This window comes from Vanacampus margaritifer, chromosome 8 (assembly GCF_051991255.1).
Source record: "Vanacampus margaritifer isolate UIUO_Vmar chromosome 8, RoL_Vmar_1.0, whole genome shotgun sequence".
In the NCBI taxonomy this organism is placed as follows: Eukaryota; Metazoa; Chordata; class Actinopteri; order Syngnathiformes; family Syngnathidae; genus Vanacampus; species Vanacampus margaritifer.
In genome coordinates, this window is record NC_135439.1 from 27,557,055 (window position 1) to 27,574,319 (window position 17,265).

Consider the following 17,265-nt stretch of genomic DNA (forward strand, 5'->3'; position numbering starts at 1 on the left):
TGAAAATGTCAAAATCTTAAAAATGAGCATAAGCACGATGAAATTAATGCTGGAATCATCTTCAGGATGCTAGAATACACTGAATACAGCAAAAATTTTGAGTCTACAACGTTTAGTTTAGGTGTGAGAGCCAAAATGAACGTTTTATTGCTTTAAACGCGTTTTCAGCCCCTGATTGTACACTTAAGGTGAAAATGTCAAAATCTTCAAAATGAGCATAAGCACAATGAAATTAATGCTGGAATCATCTTCAGGATGCTAGAATACACTAAATACAGCAACAATTTTGAGTCTACAACGTTTAGTTTATTAGGTGTGAGAGCCAAAATGAACTTTTTATTGCTTTAAATGCGTTTTCAGCCTGATTGTGCACTTTAGGTGAAAATGTCAAAATCTTAAAAATGAGCATAAGCACAATTAAATTAATGCTGGAATCATCTTCAGCATGCTAGAATACACTCAATACAGCAAAAATTTTGAGTCTACAACGTTTAGTTTAGGTGTGAGAGCCAAAATGAACTTTTTATTGCTTTAAATGCGTTTTCAGCCTGATTGTGCACTTTAGGTGAAAATGTCAAAATCTTAAAAATGAGCATAAGCACAATTAAATTAATGCTGGAATCATCTTCAGGATGCTAGAATACACTAAATACAGCAAAAATTTTGAGTCTACAACGTTTAGTTTAGGTGTGAGAGCCAAAATGAACTTTTTATTGCTTTAAACGCGTTTTCAGCCCCTGATTGTACACTTAAGGTGAAAATGTCAAAATCTTCAAAATGAGCATAAGCACAATGAAATTAATGCTGGAATCATCTTCAGGATGCTAGAATACACTAAATACAGCAAACATTTTGAGTGCACAACGTTTAGTTTAGGTGTGAGAGCCAAAATGAACTTTTTATTGCTTTAAACGCGTTTTCAGCCCCTGATTGTACACTTAAGGTGAAAATGTCAAAATCTTCAAAATGAGCATAAGCACAATTAAATTAATGCTGGAATCATCTTCAGGATGCTAGAATACACTAAATACAGCAAAAATTTTGAGTCTACAACGTTTAGTTTAGGTGTGAGAGCCAAAATGAACTTTTTATTGCTTTAAATGCGTTTTCAGCCTGATTGTGCACTTTAGGTGAAAATGTCAAAATCTTAAAAATGAGCATAAGCACAATTAAATTAATGCTGGAGTCATCTTCAGGATGCTAGAATACACTAAATACAGCAAAAATTTTGAGTCTACAACGTTTAGTTTAGGTGTGAGAGCCAAAATGAACTTTTTATTGCTTTAAACGCGTTTTCAGCCCCTGATTGTACACTTAAGGTGAAAATGTCAAAATCTTCAAAATGAGCATAAGCACAATGAAATTAATGCTGGAATCATCTTCAGGATGCTAGAATACACTAAATACAGCAAAAATTTTGAGTCTACAACGTTTATTTTAGGTGTGTGAGCCAAAATGAACTTTTTATTGCTTTAAATGCGTTTTCAGCCTGATTGTGCACTTTAGGTGAAAATGTCAAAATCTTCAAAATGAGCATAAGCACGATGAAATTAATGCTGGAATCATCTTCAGGATGCTAGAATACACTGAATACAGCAAAAATTTTGAGTCTACAACGTTTAGTTTAGGTGTGAGAGCCAAAATGAACTTTTTATTGCTTTAAACGCGTTTTCAGCCCCTGATTGTACACTTAAGGTGAAAATGTCAAAATCTTCAAAATGAGCATAAGCACAATGAAATTAATGCTGGAATCATCTTCAGGATGCTAGAATACACTAAATACAGCAAAAATTTTGAGTCTACAACGTTTAGTTTAGGTGTGAGAGCCAAAATGAACTTTTTATTGCTTTAAATGCGTTTTCAGCCTGATTGTGCACTTTAGGTGAAAATGTCAAAATCTTAAAAATGAGCATAAGCACAATGAAATTAATGCTGGAATCATCTTCAGGATGCTAGAATACACTAAATACAGCAAAAAATTTGAGTCTACAACGTTTAGTTTAGGTGTGAGAGCCAAAATGAACTTTTTATTGCTTTAAACGCGTTTTCAGACCCTGATTGTACACTTAAGGTGAAAATGTCAAAATCTTCAAAATGAGCATAAGCACAATGAAATTAATGCTGGAATCATCTTCAGGATGCTAGAATACACTAAATACAGCAAAAATTTTGAGTCTACAACGTTTAGTTTAGGTGTGAGAGCCAAAATAAACTTTTTATTGCTTTAAATGCGTTTTCAGCCTGATTGTGCACTTTAGGTGAAAATGTCAAAATCTTAAAAATGAGCATAAGCACGATGAAATTAATGCTGGAATCATCTTCAGGATGCTAGAATACACTGAATACAGCAAAAATTTTGAGTCTACAACGTTTAGTTTAGGTGTGAGAGCCAAAATGAACTTTTTATTGCTTTAAACGCGTTTTCAGCCCCTGATTGTACACTTAAGGTGAAAATGTCAAAATCTTCAAAATGAGCATAAGCACAATGAAATTAATGCTGGAATCATCTTCAGGATGCTAGAATACACTAAATACAGCAAAAATTTTGAGTCTACAACGTTTAGTTTAGGTGTGAGAGCCAAAATGAACTTTTTATTGCTTTAAATGCGTTTTCAGCCTGATTGTGCACTTTAGGTGAAAATGTCAAAATCTTAAAAATGAGCATAAGCACAATGAAATTAATGCTGGAATCATCTTCAGGATGCTAGAATACACTAAATACAGCAAAAATTTTGAGTCTACAACGTTTAGTTTAGGTGTGAGAGCCAAAATGAACTTTTTATTGCTTTAAACGCGTTTTCAGCCCCTGATTGTACACTTAAGGTGAAAATGTCAAAATCTTCAAAATGAGCATAAGCACAATGAAATTAATGCTGGAATCATCTTCAGGATGCTAGAATACACTAAATACAGCAAAAATTTTGAGTCTACAACGTTTAGTTTAGGTGTGAGAGCCAAAATGAACTTTTTATTGCTTTAAATGCGTTTTCAGCCTGATTGTGCACTTTAGGTGAAAATGTCAAAATCTTAAAAATGAGCATAAGCACAATGAAATTAATGCTGGAATCATCTTCAGGATGCTAGAATACACTAAATACAGCAAAAAATTTGAGTCTACAACGTTTAGTTTAGGTGTGAGAGCCAAAATGAACTTTTTATTGCTTTAAACGCGTTTTCAGACCCTGATTGTACACTTAAGGTGAAAATGTCAAAATCTTCAAAATGAGCATAAGCACAATGAAATTAATGCTGGAATCATCTTCAGGATGCTAGAATACACTAAATACAGCAAAAATTTTGAGTCTACAACGTTTAGTTTAGGTGTGAGAGCCAAAATGAACTTTTTATTGCTTTAAATGCGTTTTCAGCCTGATTGTGCACTTTAGGTGAAAATGTCAAAATCTTAAAAATGAGCATAAGCACGATGAAATTAATGCTGGAATCATCTTCAGGATGCTAGAATACACTGAATACAGCAAAAATTTTGAGTCTACAACGTTTAGTTTAGGTGTGAGAGCCAAAATGAACTTTTTATTGCTTTAAACGCGTTTTCAGCCCCTGATTGTACACTTAAGGTGAAAATGTCAAAATCTTCAAAATGAGCATAAGCACAATGAAATTAATGCTGGAATCATCTTCAGGATGCTAGAATACACTAAATACAGCAAAAATTTTGAGTCTACAACGTTTAGTTTAGGTGTGAGAGCCAAAATGAACTTTTTATTGCTTTAAATGCGTTTTCAGCCTGATTGTGCACTTTAGGTGAAAATGTCAAAATCTTAAAAATGAGCATAAGCACAATGAAATTAATGCTGGAATCATCTTCAGGATGCTAGAATACACTAAATACAGCAAAAAATTTGAGTCTACAACGTTTAGTTTAGGTGTGAGAGCCAAAATGAACTTTTTATTGCTTTAAACGCGTTTTCAGACCCTGATTGTACACTTAAGGTGAAAATGTCAAAATCTTCAAAATGAGCATAAGCACAATGAAATTAATGCTGGAATCATCTTCAGGATGCTAGAATACACTAAATACAGCAAAAATTTTGAGTCTACAACGTTTAGTTTAGGTGTGAGAGCCAAAATAAACTTTTTATTGCTTTAAATGCGTTTTCAGCCTGATTGTGCACTTTAGGTGAAAATGTCAAAATCTTAAAAATGAGCATAAGCACGATGAAATTAATGCTGGAATCATCTTCAGGATGCTAGAATACACTGAATACAGCAAAAATTTTGAGTCTACAACGTTTAGTTTAGGTGTGAGAGCCAAAATGAACTTTTTATTGCTTTAAACGCGTTTTCAGCCCCTGATTGTACACTTAAGGTGAAAATGTCAAAATCTTCAAAATGAGCATAAGCACAATGAAATTAATGCTGGAATCATCTTCAGGATGCTAGAATACACTAAATACAGCAAAAATTTTGAGTCTACAACGTTTAGTTTAGGTGTGAGAGCCAAAATGAACTTTTTATTGCTTTAAATGCGTTTTCAGCCTGATTGTGCACTTTAGGTGAAAATGTCAAAATCTTAAAAATGAGCATAAGCACAATGAAATTAATGCTGGAATCATCTTCAGGATGCTAGAATACACTAAATACAGCAAAAATTTTGAGTCTACAACGTTTAGTTTAGGTGTGAGAGCCAAAATGAACTTTTTATTGCTTTAAACGCGTTTTCAGCCCCTGATTGTACACTTAAGGTGAAAATGTCAAAATCTTCAAAATGAGCATAAGCACAATGAAATTAATGCTGGAATCATCTTCAGGATGCTAGAATACACTAAATACAGCAAAAATTTTGAGTCTACAACGTTTAGTTTAGGTGTGAGAGCCAAAATGAACTTTTTATTGCTTTAAATGCGTTTTCAGCCTGATTGTGCACTTTAGGTGAAAATGTCAAAATCTTAAAAATGAGCATAAGCACAATGAAATTAATGCTGGAATCATCTTCAGGATGCTAGAATACACTAAATACAGCAAAAAATTTGAGTCTACAACGTTTAGTTTAGGTGTGAGAGCCAAAATGAACTTTTTATTGCTTTAAACGCGTTTTCAGACCCTGATTGTACACTTAAGGTGAAAATGTCAAAATCTTCAAAATGAGCATAAGCACAATGAAATTAATGCTGGAATCATCTTCAGGATGCTAGAATACACTAAATACAGCAAAAATTTTGAGTCTACAACGTTTAGTTTAGGTGTGAGAGCCAAAATGAACTTTTTATTGCTTTAAATGCGTTTTCAGCCTGATTGTGCACTTTAGGTGAAAATGTCAAAATCTTAAAAATGAGCATCAGCACGATGAAATTAATGCTGGAATCATCTTCAGGATGCTAGAATACACTGAATACAGCAAAAATTTTGAGTCTACAACGTTTAGTTTAGGTGTGAGAGCCAAAATGAACTTTTTATTGCTTTAAACGCGTTTTCAGCCCCTGATTGTACACTTAAGGTGAAAATGTCAAAATCTTCAAAATGAGCATAAGCACAATGAAATTAATGCTGGAATCATCTTCAGGATGCTAGAATACACTAAATACAGCAAAAATTTTGAGTCTACAACGTTTAGTTTAGGTGTGAGAGCCAAAATGAACTTTTTATTGCTTTAAATGCGTTTTCAGCCTGATTGTGCACTTTAGGTGAAAATGTCAAAATCTTAAAAATGAGCATAAGCACAATGAAATTAATGCTGGAATCATCTTCAGGATGCTAGAATACACTAAATACAGCAAAAATTTTGAGTCTACAACGTTTAGTTTAGGTGTGAGAGCCAAAATGAACTTTTTATTGCTTTAAACGCGTTTTCAGCCCCTGATTGTACACTTAAGGTGAAAATGTCAAAATCTTCAAAATGAGCATAAGCACAATGAAATTAATGCTGGAATCATCTTCAGGATGCTAGAATACACTAAATACAGCAAAAATTTTGAGTCTACAACGTTTAGTTTAGGTGTGAGAGCCAAAATGAACTTTTTATTGCTTTAAACGCGTTTTCAGCCTGATTGTGCACTTTAGGTGAAAATGTCAAAATCTTCAAAATGAGCATAAGCACAATGAAATTAATGCTGGAATCATCTTCAGGATGCTAGAATACACTAAATACAGCAAAAATTTTGAGTCTACAAGGTTTAGTTTAGGTGTGAGAGCCAAAATGAACTTTTTATTGCTTTAAACGCGTTTTCAGCCCCTGATTGTACACTTAAGGTGAAAATGTCAAAATCTTCAAAATGAGCATAAGCACAATGAAATTAATGCTGGAATCATCTTCAGGATGCTAGAATACACTAAATACAGCAAACATTTTGAGTGCACAACGTTTAGTTTAGGTGTGAGAGCCAAAATGAACTTTTTATTGCTTTAAACGCGTTTTCAGCCCCTGATTGTACACTTAAGGTGAAAATGTCAAAATCTTCAAAATGAGCATAAGCACAATTAAATTAATGCTGGAATCATCTTCAGGATGCTAGAATACACTAAATACAGCAAAAATTTTGAGTCTACAACGTTTAGTTTAGGTGTGAGAGCCAAAATGAACTTTTTATTGCTTTAAATGCGTTTTCAGCCTGATTGTGCACTTTAGGTGAAAATGTCAAAATCTTAAAAATGAGCATAAGCACAATTAAATTAATGCTGGAGTCATCTTCAGGATGCTAGAATACACTAAATACAGCAAAAATTTTGAGTCTACAACGTTTAGTTTAGGTGTGAGAGCCAAAATGAACTTTTTATTGCTTTGAACGCGTTTTCAGCCCCTGATTGTACACTTAAGGTGAAAATGTCAAAATCTTCAAAATGAGCATAAGCACAATGAAATTAATGCTGGAATCATCTTCAGGATGCTAGAATACACTAAATACAGCAAAAATTTTGAGTCTACAACGTTTAGTTTAGGTGTGAGAGCCAAAATGAACTTTTTATTGCTTTAAATGCGTTTTCAGCCTGATTGTGCACTTTAGGTGAAAATGTCAAAATCTTAAAAATGAGCATAAGCACAATGAAATTAATGCTGGAATCATCTTCAGGATGCTAGAATACACTAAATACAGCAAAAATTTTGAGTCTACAACGTTTAGTTTAGGTGTGAGAGCCAAAATGAACTTTTTATTGCTTTAAACGCGTTTTCAGCCCCTGATTGTACACTTAAGGTGAAAATGTCAAAATCTTCAAAATGAGCATAAGCACAATGAAATTAATGCTGGAATCATCTTCAGGATGCTAGAATACACTAAATACAGCAAAAATTTTGAGTCTACAACGTTTAGTTTAGGTGTGAGAGCCAAAATGAACTTTTTATTGCTTTAAACGCGTTTTCAGCCCCTGATTGTACACTTAAGGTGAAAATGTCAAAATCTTCAAAATGAGCATAAGCACAATGAAATTAATGCTGGAATCATCTTCAGGATGCTAGAATACACTAAATACAGCAAAAATTTTGAGTCTACAACGTTTAGTTTAGGTGTGAGAGCCAAAATGAACTTTTTATTGCTTTAAATGCGTTTTCAGCCTGATTGTGCACTTTAGGTGAAAATGTCAAAATCTTAAAAATGAGCATAAGCACAATTAAATTAATGCTGGAATCATTTTCAGGATGCTAGAATACACTAAATACAGCAAAAATTTTGAGTCTACAACGTTTAGTTTAGGTGTGAGAGCCAAAATGAACTTTTTATTGTTTTAAACGCGTTTTCAGCCCCTGATTGTACACTTAAGGTGAAAATGTCAAAATCTTCAAAATGAGCATAAGCACAATGAAATTAATGCTGGAATCATCTTCAGGATGCTAGAATACACTAAATACAGCAAAAATTTTGAGTCTACAACGTTTATTTTAGGTGTGTGAGCCAAAATGAACTTTTTATTGCTTTAAATGCGTTTTCAGCCTGATTGTGCACTTTAGGTGAAAATGTCAAAATCTTCAAAATGAGCATAAGCACGATGAAATTAATGCTGGAATCATCTTCAGGATGCTAGAATACACTGAATACAGCAAAAATTTTGAGTCTACAACGTTTAGTTTAGGTGTGAGAGCCAAAATGAACTTTTTATTGCTTTAAATGCGTTTTCAGCCCCTGATTGTACACTTAAGGTGAAAATGTCCAAATCTTCAAAATGAGCATAAGCACAATGAAATTAATGCTGGAATCATCTTCAGGATGCTAGAATACACTAAATACAGCAACAATTTTGAGTCTACAACGTTTAGTTTAGGTGTGAGAGCCAAAATGAACTTTTTATTGCTTTAAATGCGTTTTCAGCCTGATTGTGCACTTTAGGTGAAAATGTCAAAATCTTAAAAATGAGCATAAGCACAATTAAATTAATGCTGGAATCATCTTCAGGATGCTAGAATACACTAAATACAGCAAAAATTTTGAGTCTACAACGTTTAGTTTAGGTGTGAGAGCCAAAATGAACTTTTTATTGCTTTAAACGCGTTTTCAGCCCCTGATTGTACACTTAAGGTGAAAATGTCAAAATCTTCAAAATGAGCATAAGCACAATGAAATTAATGCTGGAATCATCTTCAGGATGCTAGAATACACTAAATACAGCAAAAATTTTGAGTCTACAACGTTTAGTTTAGGTGTGAGAGCCAAAATGAACTTTTTATTGCTTTAAATGCGTTTTCAGCCTGATTGTACTCTTTAGGTGAAAATGTCAAAATCTTAAAAATGAGCATAAGCACAATGAAATTAATGCTGGAATCATCTTCAGGATGCTAGAATACACTAAATACAGCAAAAAATTTGAGTCTACAACGTTTAGTTTAGGTGTGAGAGCCAAAATGAACTTTTTATTGCTTTAAACGCGTTTTCAGACCCTGATTGTACACTTAAGGTGAAAATGTCAAAATCTTCAAAATGAGCATAAGCACAATGAAATTAATGCTGGAATCATCTTCAGGATGCTAGAATACACTAAATACAGCAAAAATTTTGAGTCTACAACGTTTAGTTTAGGTGTGAGAGCCAAAATAAACTTTTTATTGCTTTAAATGCGTTTTCAGCCTGATTGTGCACTTTAGGTGAAAATGTCAAAATCTTAAAAATGAGCATAAGCACGATGAAATTAATGCTGGAATCATCTTCAGGATGCTAGAATACACTGAATACAGCAAAAATTTTGAGTCTACAACGTTTAGTTTAGGTGTGAGAGCCAAAATGAACTTTTTATTGCTTTAAACGCGTTTTCAGCCCCTGATTGTACACTTAAGGTGAAAATGTCAAAATCTTCAAAATGAGCATAAGCACAATGAAATTAATGCTGGAATCATCTTCAGGATGCTAGAATACACTAAATACAGCAAAAATTTTGAGTCTACAACGTTTAGTTTAGGTGTGAGAGCCAAAATGAACTTTTTATTGCTTTAAATGCGTTTTCAGCCTGATTGTGCACTTTAGGTGAAAATGTCAAAATCTTAAAAATGAGCATAAGCACAATGAAATTAATGCTGGAATCATCTTCAGGATGCTAGAATACACTAAATACAGCAAAAATTTTGAGTCTACAACGTTTAGTTTAGGTGTGAGAGCCAAAATGAACTTTTTATTGCTTTAAACGCGTTTTCAGCCCCTGATTGTACACTTAAGGTGAAAATGTCAAAATCTTCAAAATGAGCATAAGCACAATGAAATTAATGCTGGAATCATCTTCAGGATGCTAGAATACACTAAATACAGCAAAAATTTTGAGTCTACAACGTTTAGTTTAGGTGTGAGAGCCAAAATGAACTTTTTATTGCTTTAAATGCGTTTTCAGCCTGATTGTGCACTTTAGGTGAAAATGTCAAAATCTTAAAAATGAGCATAAGCACAATGAAATTAATGCTGGAATCATCTTCAGGATGCTAGAATACACTAAATACAGCAAAAAATTTGAGTCTACAACGTTTAGTTTAGGTGTGAGAGCCAAAATGAACTTTTTATTGCTTTAAACGCGTTTTCAGACCCTGATTGTACACTTAAGGTGAAAATGTCAAAATCTTCAAAATGAGCATAAGCACAATGAAATTAATGCTGGAATCATCTTCAGGATGCTAGAATACACTAAATACAGCAAAAATTTTGAGTCTACAACGTTTAGTTTAGGTGTGAGAGCCAAAATGAACTTTTTATTGCTTTAAATGCGTTTTCAGCCTGATTGTGCACTTTAGGTGAAAATGTCAAAATCTTAAAAATGAGCATAAGCACGATGAAATTAATGCTGGAATCATCTTCAGGATGCTAGAATACACTGAATACAGCAAAAATTTTGAGTCTACAACGTTTAGTTTAGGTGTGAGAGCCAAAATGAACTTTTTATTGCTTTAAACGCGTTTTCAGCCCCTGATTGTACACTTAAGGTGAAAATGTCAAAATCTTCAAAATGAGCATAAGCACAATGAAATTAATGCTGGAATCATCTTCAGGATGCTAGAATACACTAAATACAGCAAAAATTTTGAGTCTACAACGTTTAGTTTAGGTGTGAGAGCCAAAATGAACTTTTTATTGCTTTAAATGCGTTTTCAGCCTGATTGTGCACTTTAGGTGAAAATGTCAAAATCTTAAAAATGAGCATAAGCACAATGAAATTAATGCTGGCATCATCTTCAGGATGCTAGAATACACTAAATACAGCAAAAATTTTGAGTCTACAACGTTTAGTTTAGGTGTGAGAGCCAAAATGAACTTTTTATTGCTTTAAACGCGTTTTCAGCCCCTGATTGTACACTTAAGGTGAAAATGTCAAAATCTTCAAAATGAGCATAAGCACAATGAAATTAATGCTGGAATCATCTTCAGGATGCTAGAATACACTAAATACAGCAAAAATTTTGAGTCTACAACGTTTAGTTTAGGTGTGAGAGCCAAAATGAACTTTTTATTGCTTTAAATGCGTTTTCAGCCTGATTGTGCACTTTAGGTGAAAATGTCAAAATCTTAAAAATGAGCATAAGCACAATGAAATTAATGCTAGAATCATCTTCAGGATGCTAGAATACACTAAATACAGCAAACATTTTGAGTCTACAACGTGTAGTTTAGGTGTGAGAGCCAAAATGAACTTTTTATTGCTTTAAATGCGTTTTCAGCCCCTGATTGTACACTTAAGGTGAAAATGTCAAAATCTTCAAAATGAGCATAAGCACAATGAAATTAATGCTGGAATCATCTTCAGGATGCTAGAATACACTAAATACAGCAAAAATTTTGAGTCTACAACGTTTAGTTTAGGTGTGAGAGCCAAAATGAACTTTTTATTGCTTTAAATGCGTTTTCAGCCTGATTGTGCACTTTAGGTGAAAATGTCAAAATCTTCAAAATGAGCATAAGCACAATGAAATTAATGCTGGAATCATCTTCAGGATGCTAGAATACACTAAATACAGCAAAAATTTTGAGTCTACAACGTTTAGTTTAGGTGTGAGAGCCAAAATGAACTTTTTATTGCTTTAAACGCGTTTTCAGCCTGATTGTGCACTTTAGGTGAAAATGTCAAAATCTTCAAAATGAGCATAAGCACAATGAAATTAATGCTGGAATCATCTTCAGGATGCTAGAATACACTAAATACAGCAAAAATTTTGAGTCTACAACGTTTAGTTTAGGTGTGAGAGCCAAAATGAACTTTTTATTGCTTTAAACGCGTTTTCAGCCCCTGATTGTACACTTAAGGTGAAAATGTCAAAATCTTCAAAATGAGCATAAGCACAATGAAATTAATGCTGGAATCATCTTCAGGATGCTAGAATACACTAAATACAGCAAAAATTTTGAGTCTACAACGTTTAGTTTAGGTGTGAGAGCCAAAATGAACTTTTTATTGCTTTAAATGCGTTTTCAGCCTGATTGTGCACTTTAGGTGAAAATGTCAAAATCTTAAAAATGAGCATAAGCACAATGAAATTAATGCTGGAATCATCTTCAGGATGCTAGAATACACTAAATACAGCAAAAATTTTGAGTCTACAACGTTTAGTTTAGGTGTGAGAGCCAAAATGAACTTTTTATTGCTTTAAACGCGTTTTCAGCCCCTGATTGTACACTTAAGGTGAAAATGTCAAAATCTTCAAAATGAGCATAAGCACAATGAAATTAATGCTGGAATCATCTTCAGGATGCTAGAATACACTAAATACAGCAAAAATTTTGAGTCTACAACGTTTAGTTTAGGTGTGAGAGCCAAAATGAACTTTTTATTGCTTTAAATGCGTTTTCAGCCTGATTGTGCACTTTAGGTGAAAATGTCAAAATCTTAAAAATGAGCATAAGCACAATGAAATTAATGCTGGAATCATCTTCAGGATGCTAGAATACACTAAATACAGCAAAAAATTTGAGTCTACAACGTTTAGTTTAGGTGTGAGAGCCAAAATGAACTTTTTATTGCTTTAAACGCGTTTTCAGACCCTGATTGTACACTTAAGGTGAAAATGTCAAAATCTTCAAAATGAGCATAAGCACAATGAAATTAATGCTGGAATCATCTTCAGGATGCTAGAATACACTAAATACAGCAAAAATTTTGAGTCTACAACGTTTAGTTTAGGTGTGAGAGCCAAAATGAACTTTTTATTGCTTTAAATGCGTTTTCAGCCTGATTGTGCACTTTAGGTGAAAATGTCAAAATCTTAAAAATGAGCATAAGCACGATGAAATTAATGCTGGAATCATCTTCAGGATGCTAGAATACACTGAATACAGCAAAAATTTTGAGTCTACAACGTTTAGTTTAGGTGTGAGAGCCAAAATGAACTTTTTATTGCTTTAAACGCGTTTTCAGCCCCTGATTGTACACTTAAGGTGAAAATGTCAAAATCTTCAAAATGAGCATAAGCACAATGAAATTAATGCTGGAATCATCTTCAGGATGCTAGAATACACTAAATACAGCAAAAATTTTGAGTCTACAACGTTTAGTTTAGGTGTGAGAGCCAAAATGAACTTTTTATTGCTTTAAATGCGTTTTCAGCCTGATTGTGCACTTTAGGTGAAAATGTCAAAATCTTAAAAATGAGCATAAGCACAATGAAATTAATGCTGGCATCATCTTCAGGATGCTAGAATACACTAAATACAGCAAAAATTTTGAGTCTACAACGTTTAGTTTAGGTGTGAGAGCCAAAATGAACTTTTTATTGCTTTAAACGCGTTTTCAGCCCCTGATTGTACACTTAAGGTGAAAATGTCAAAATCTTCAAAATGAGCATAAGCACAATGAAATTAATGCTGGAATCATCTTCAGGATGCTAGAATACACTAAATACAGCAAAAATTTTGAGTCTACAACGTTTAGTTTAGGTGTGAGAGCCAAAATGAACTTTTTATTGCTTTAAATGCGTTTTCAGCCTGATTGTGCACTTTAGGTGAAAATGTCAAAATCTTAAAAATGAGCATAAGCACAATGAAATTAATGCTAGAATCATCTTCAGGATGCTAGAATACACTAAATACAGCAAACATTTTGAGTCTACAACGTGTAGTTTAGGTGTGAGAGCCAAAATGAACTTTTTATTGCTTTAAATGCGTTTTCAGCCCCTGATTGTACACTTAAGGTGAAAATGTCAAAATCTTCAAAATGAGCATAAGCACAATGAAATTAATGCTGGAATCATCTTCAGGATGCTAGAATACACTAAATACAGCAAAAATTTTGAGTCTACAACGTTTAGTTTAGGTGTGAGAGCCAAAATGAACTTTTTATTGCTTTAAATGCGTTTTCAGCCTGATTGTGCACTTTAGGTGAAAATGTCAAAATCTTCAAAATGAGCATAAGCACAATGAAATTAATGCTGGAATCATCTTCAGGATGCTAGAATACACTAAATACAGCAAAAATTTTGAGTCTACAACGTTTAGTTTAGGTGTGAGAGCCAAAATGAACTTTTTATTGCTTTAAACGCGTTTTCAGCCTGATTGTGCACTTTAGGTGAAAATGTCAAAATCTTCAAAATGAGCATAAGCACAATGAAATTAATGCTGGAATCATCTTCAGGATGCTAGAATACACTAAATACAGCAAAAATTTTGAGTCTACAACGTTTAGTTTAGGTGTGAGAGCCAAAATGAACTTTTTATTGCTTTAAACGCGTTTTCAGCCCCTGATTGTACACTTAAGGTGAAAATGTCAAAATCTTCAAAATGAGCATAAGCACAATGAAATTAATGCTGGAATCATCGTCAGGATGCTAGAATACACTAAATACAGCAAAAATTTTGAGTCTACAACGTTTAGTTTAGGTGTGAGAGCCAAAATGAACTTTTTATTGCTTTAAATGCGTTTTCAGCCTGATTGTGCACTTTAGGTGAAAATGTCAAAATCTTAAAAATGAGCATAAACACAATTAAATTAATGCTGGAATCATCTTCAGGATGCTAGAATACACTAAATACAGCAAAAATTTTGAGTCTACAACGTTTAGTTTAGGTGTGAGAGCCAAAATGAACTTTTTATTGCTTTAAACGCGTTTTCAGCCCCTGATTGTACACTTAAGGTGAAAATGTCAAAATCTTCAAAATGAGCATAAGCACAATGAAATTAATGCTGGAATCATCTTCAGGATGCTAGAATACACTAAATACAGCAAAAATTTTGAGTCTACAACGTTTAGTTTAGGTGTGAGAGCCAAAATGAACTTTTTATTGCTTTAAATGCGTTTTCAGCCTGATTGTGCACTTTAGGTGAAAATGTCAAAATCTTAAAAATGAGCATAAGCACAATGAAATTAATGCTGGAATCATCTTCAGGATGCTAGAATACACTAAATACAGCAAAAAATTTGAGTCTACAACGTTTAGTTTAGGTGTGAGAGCCAAAATGAACTTTTTATTGCTTTAAACGCGTTTTCAGCCCCTGATTGTACACTTAAGGTGAAAATGTCAAAATCTTCAAAATGAGCATAAGCACAATGAAATTAATGCTGGAATCATCTTCAGGATGCTAGAATACACTAAATACAGCAAAAATTTTGAGTCTACAACGTTTAGTTTAGGTGTGAGAGCCAAAATGAACTTTTTATTGCTTTAAATGCGTTTTCAGCCTGATTGTGCACTTTAGGTGAAAATGTCAAAATCTTAAAAATGAGCATAAGCACAATGAAATTAATGCTGGAATCATCTTCAGGATGCTAGAATACACTAAATACAGCAAAAATTTTGAGTCTACAACGTTTAGTTTAGGTGTGAGAGCCAAAATGAACTTTTTATTGCTTTAAACGCGTTTTCAGCCCCTGATTGTACACTTAAGGTGAAAATGTCAAAATCTTCAAAATGAGCATAAGCACAATGAAATTAATGCTGGAATCATCTTCAGGATGCTAGAATACACTAAATACAGCAAAAATTTTGAGTCTACAACGTTTAGTTTAGGTGTGAGAGCCAAAATGAACTTTTTATTGCTTTAAATGCGTTTTCAGCCTGATTGTGCACTTTAGGTGAAAATGTCAAAATCTTAAAAATGAGCATAAGCACAATGAAATTAATGCTGGAATCATCTTCAGGATGCTAGAATACACTAAATACAGCAAAAAATTTGAGTCTACAACGTTTAGTTTAGGTGTGAGAGCCAAAATGAACTTTTTATTGCTTTAAACGCGTTTTCAGACCCTGATTGTACACTTAAGGTGAAAATGTCAAAATCTTCAAAATGAGCATAAGCACAATGAAATTAATGCTGGAATCATCTTCAGGATGCTAGAATACACTAAATACAGCAAAAATTTTGAGTCTACAACGTTTAGTTTAGGTGTGAGAGCCAAAATGAACTTTTTATTGCTTTAAATGCGTTTTCAGCCTGATTGTGCACTTTAGGTGAAAATGTCAAAATCTTAAAAATGAGCATAAGCACGATGAAATTAATGCTGGAATCATCTTCAGGATGCTAGAATACACTGAATACAGCAAAAATTTTGAGTCTACAACGTTTAGTTTAGGTGTGAGAGCCAAAATGAACTTTTTATTGCTTTAAACGCGTTTTCAGCCCCTGATTGTACACTTAAGGTGAAAATGTCAAAATCTTCAAAATGAGCATAAGCACAATGAAATTAATGCTGGAATCATCTTCAGGATGCTAGAATACACTAAATACAGCAAAAATTTTGAGTCTACAACGTTTAGTTTAGGTGTGAGAGCCAAAATGAACTTTTTATTGCTTTAAATGCGTTTTCAGCCTGATTGTGCACTTTAGGTGAAAATGTCAAAATCTTAAAAATGAGCATAAGCACAATGAAATTAATGCTGGCATCATCTTCAGGATGCTAGAATACACTAAATACAGCAAAAATTTTGAGTCTACAACGTTTAGTTTAGGTGTGAGAGCCAAAATGAACTTTTTATTGCTTTAAACGCGTTTTCAGCCCCTGATTGTACACTTAAGGTGAAAATGTCAAAATCTTCAAAATGAGCATAAGCACAATGAAATTAATGCTGGAATCATCTTCAGGATGCTAGAATACACTAAATACAGCAAAAATTTTGAGTCTACAACGTTTAGTTTAGGTGTGAGAGCCAAAATGAACTTTTTATTGCTTTAAATGCGTTTTCAGCCTGATTGTGCACTTTAGGTGAAAATGTCAAAATCTTAAAAATGAGCATAAGCACAATGAAATTAATGCTAGAATCATCTTCAGGATGCTAGAATACACTAAATACAGCAAACATTTTGAGTCTACAACGTGTAGTTTAGGTGTGAGAGCCAAAATGAACTTTTTATTGCTTTAAATGCGTTTTCAGCCCCTGATTGTACACTTAAGGTGAAAATGTCAAAATCTTCAAAATGAGCATAAGCACAATGAAATTAATGCTGGAATCATCTTCAGGATGCTAGAATACACTAAATACAGCAAAAATTTTGAGTCTACAACGTTTAGTTTAGGTGTGAGAGCCAAAATGAACTTTTTATTGCTTTAAATGCGTTTTCAGCCTGATTGTGCACTTTAGGTGAAAATGTCAAAATCTTCAAAATGAGCATAAGCACAATGAAATTAATGCTGGAATCATCTTCAGGATGCTAGAATACACTAAATACAGCAAAAATTTTGAGTCTACAACGTTTAGTTTAGGTGTGAGAGCCAAAATGAACTTTTTATTGCTTTAAACGCGTTTTCAGCCTGATTGTGCACTTTAGGTGAAAATGTCAAAATCTTCAAAATGAGCATAAGCACAATGAAATTAATGCTGGAATCATCTTCAGGATGCTAGAATACACTAAATACAGCAAAAATTTTGAGTCTACAACGTTTAGTTTAGGTGTGAGAGCCAAAATGAACTTTTTATTGCTTTA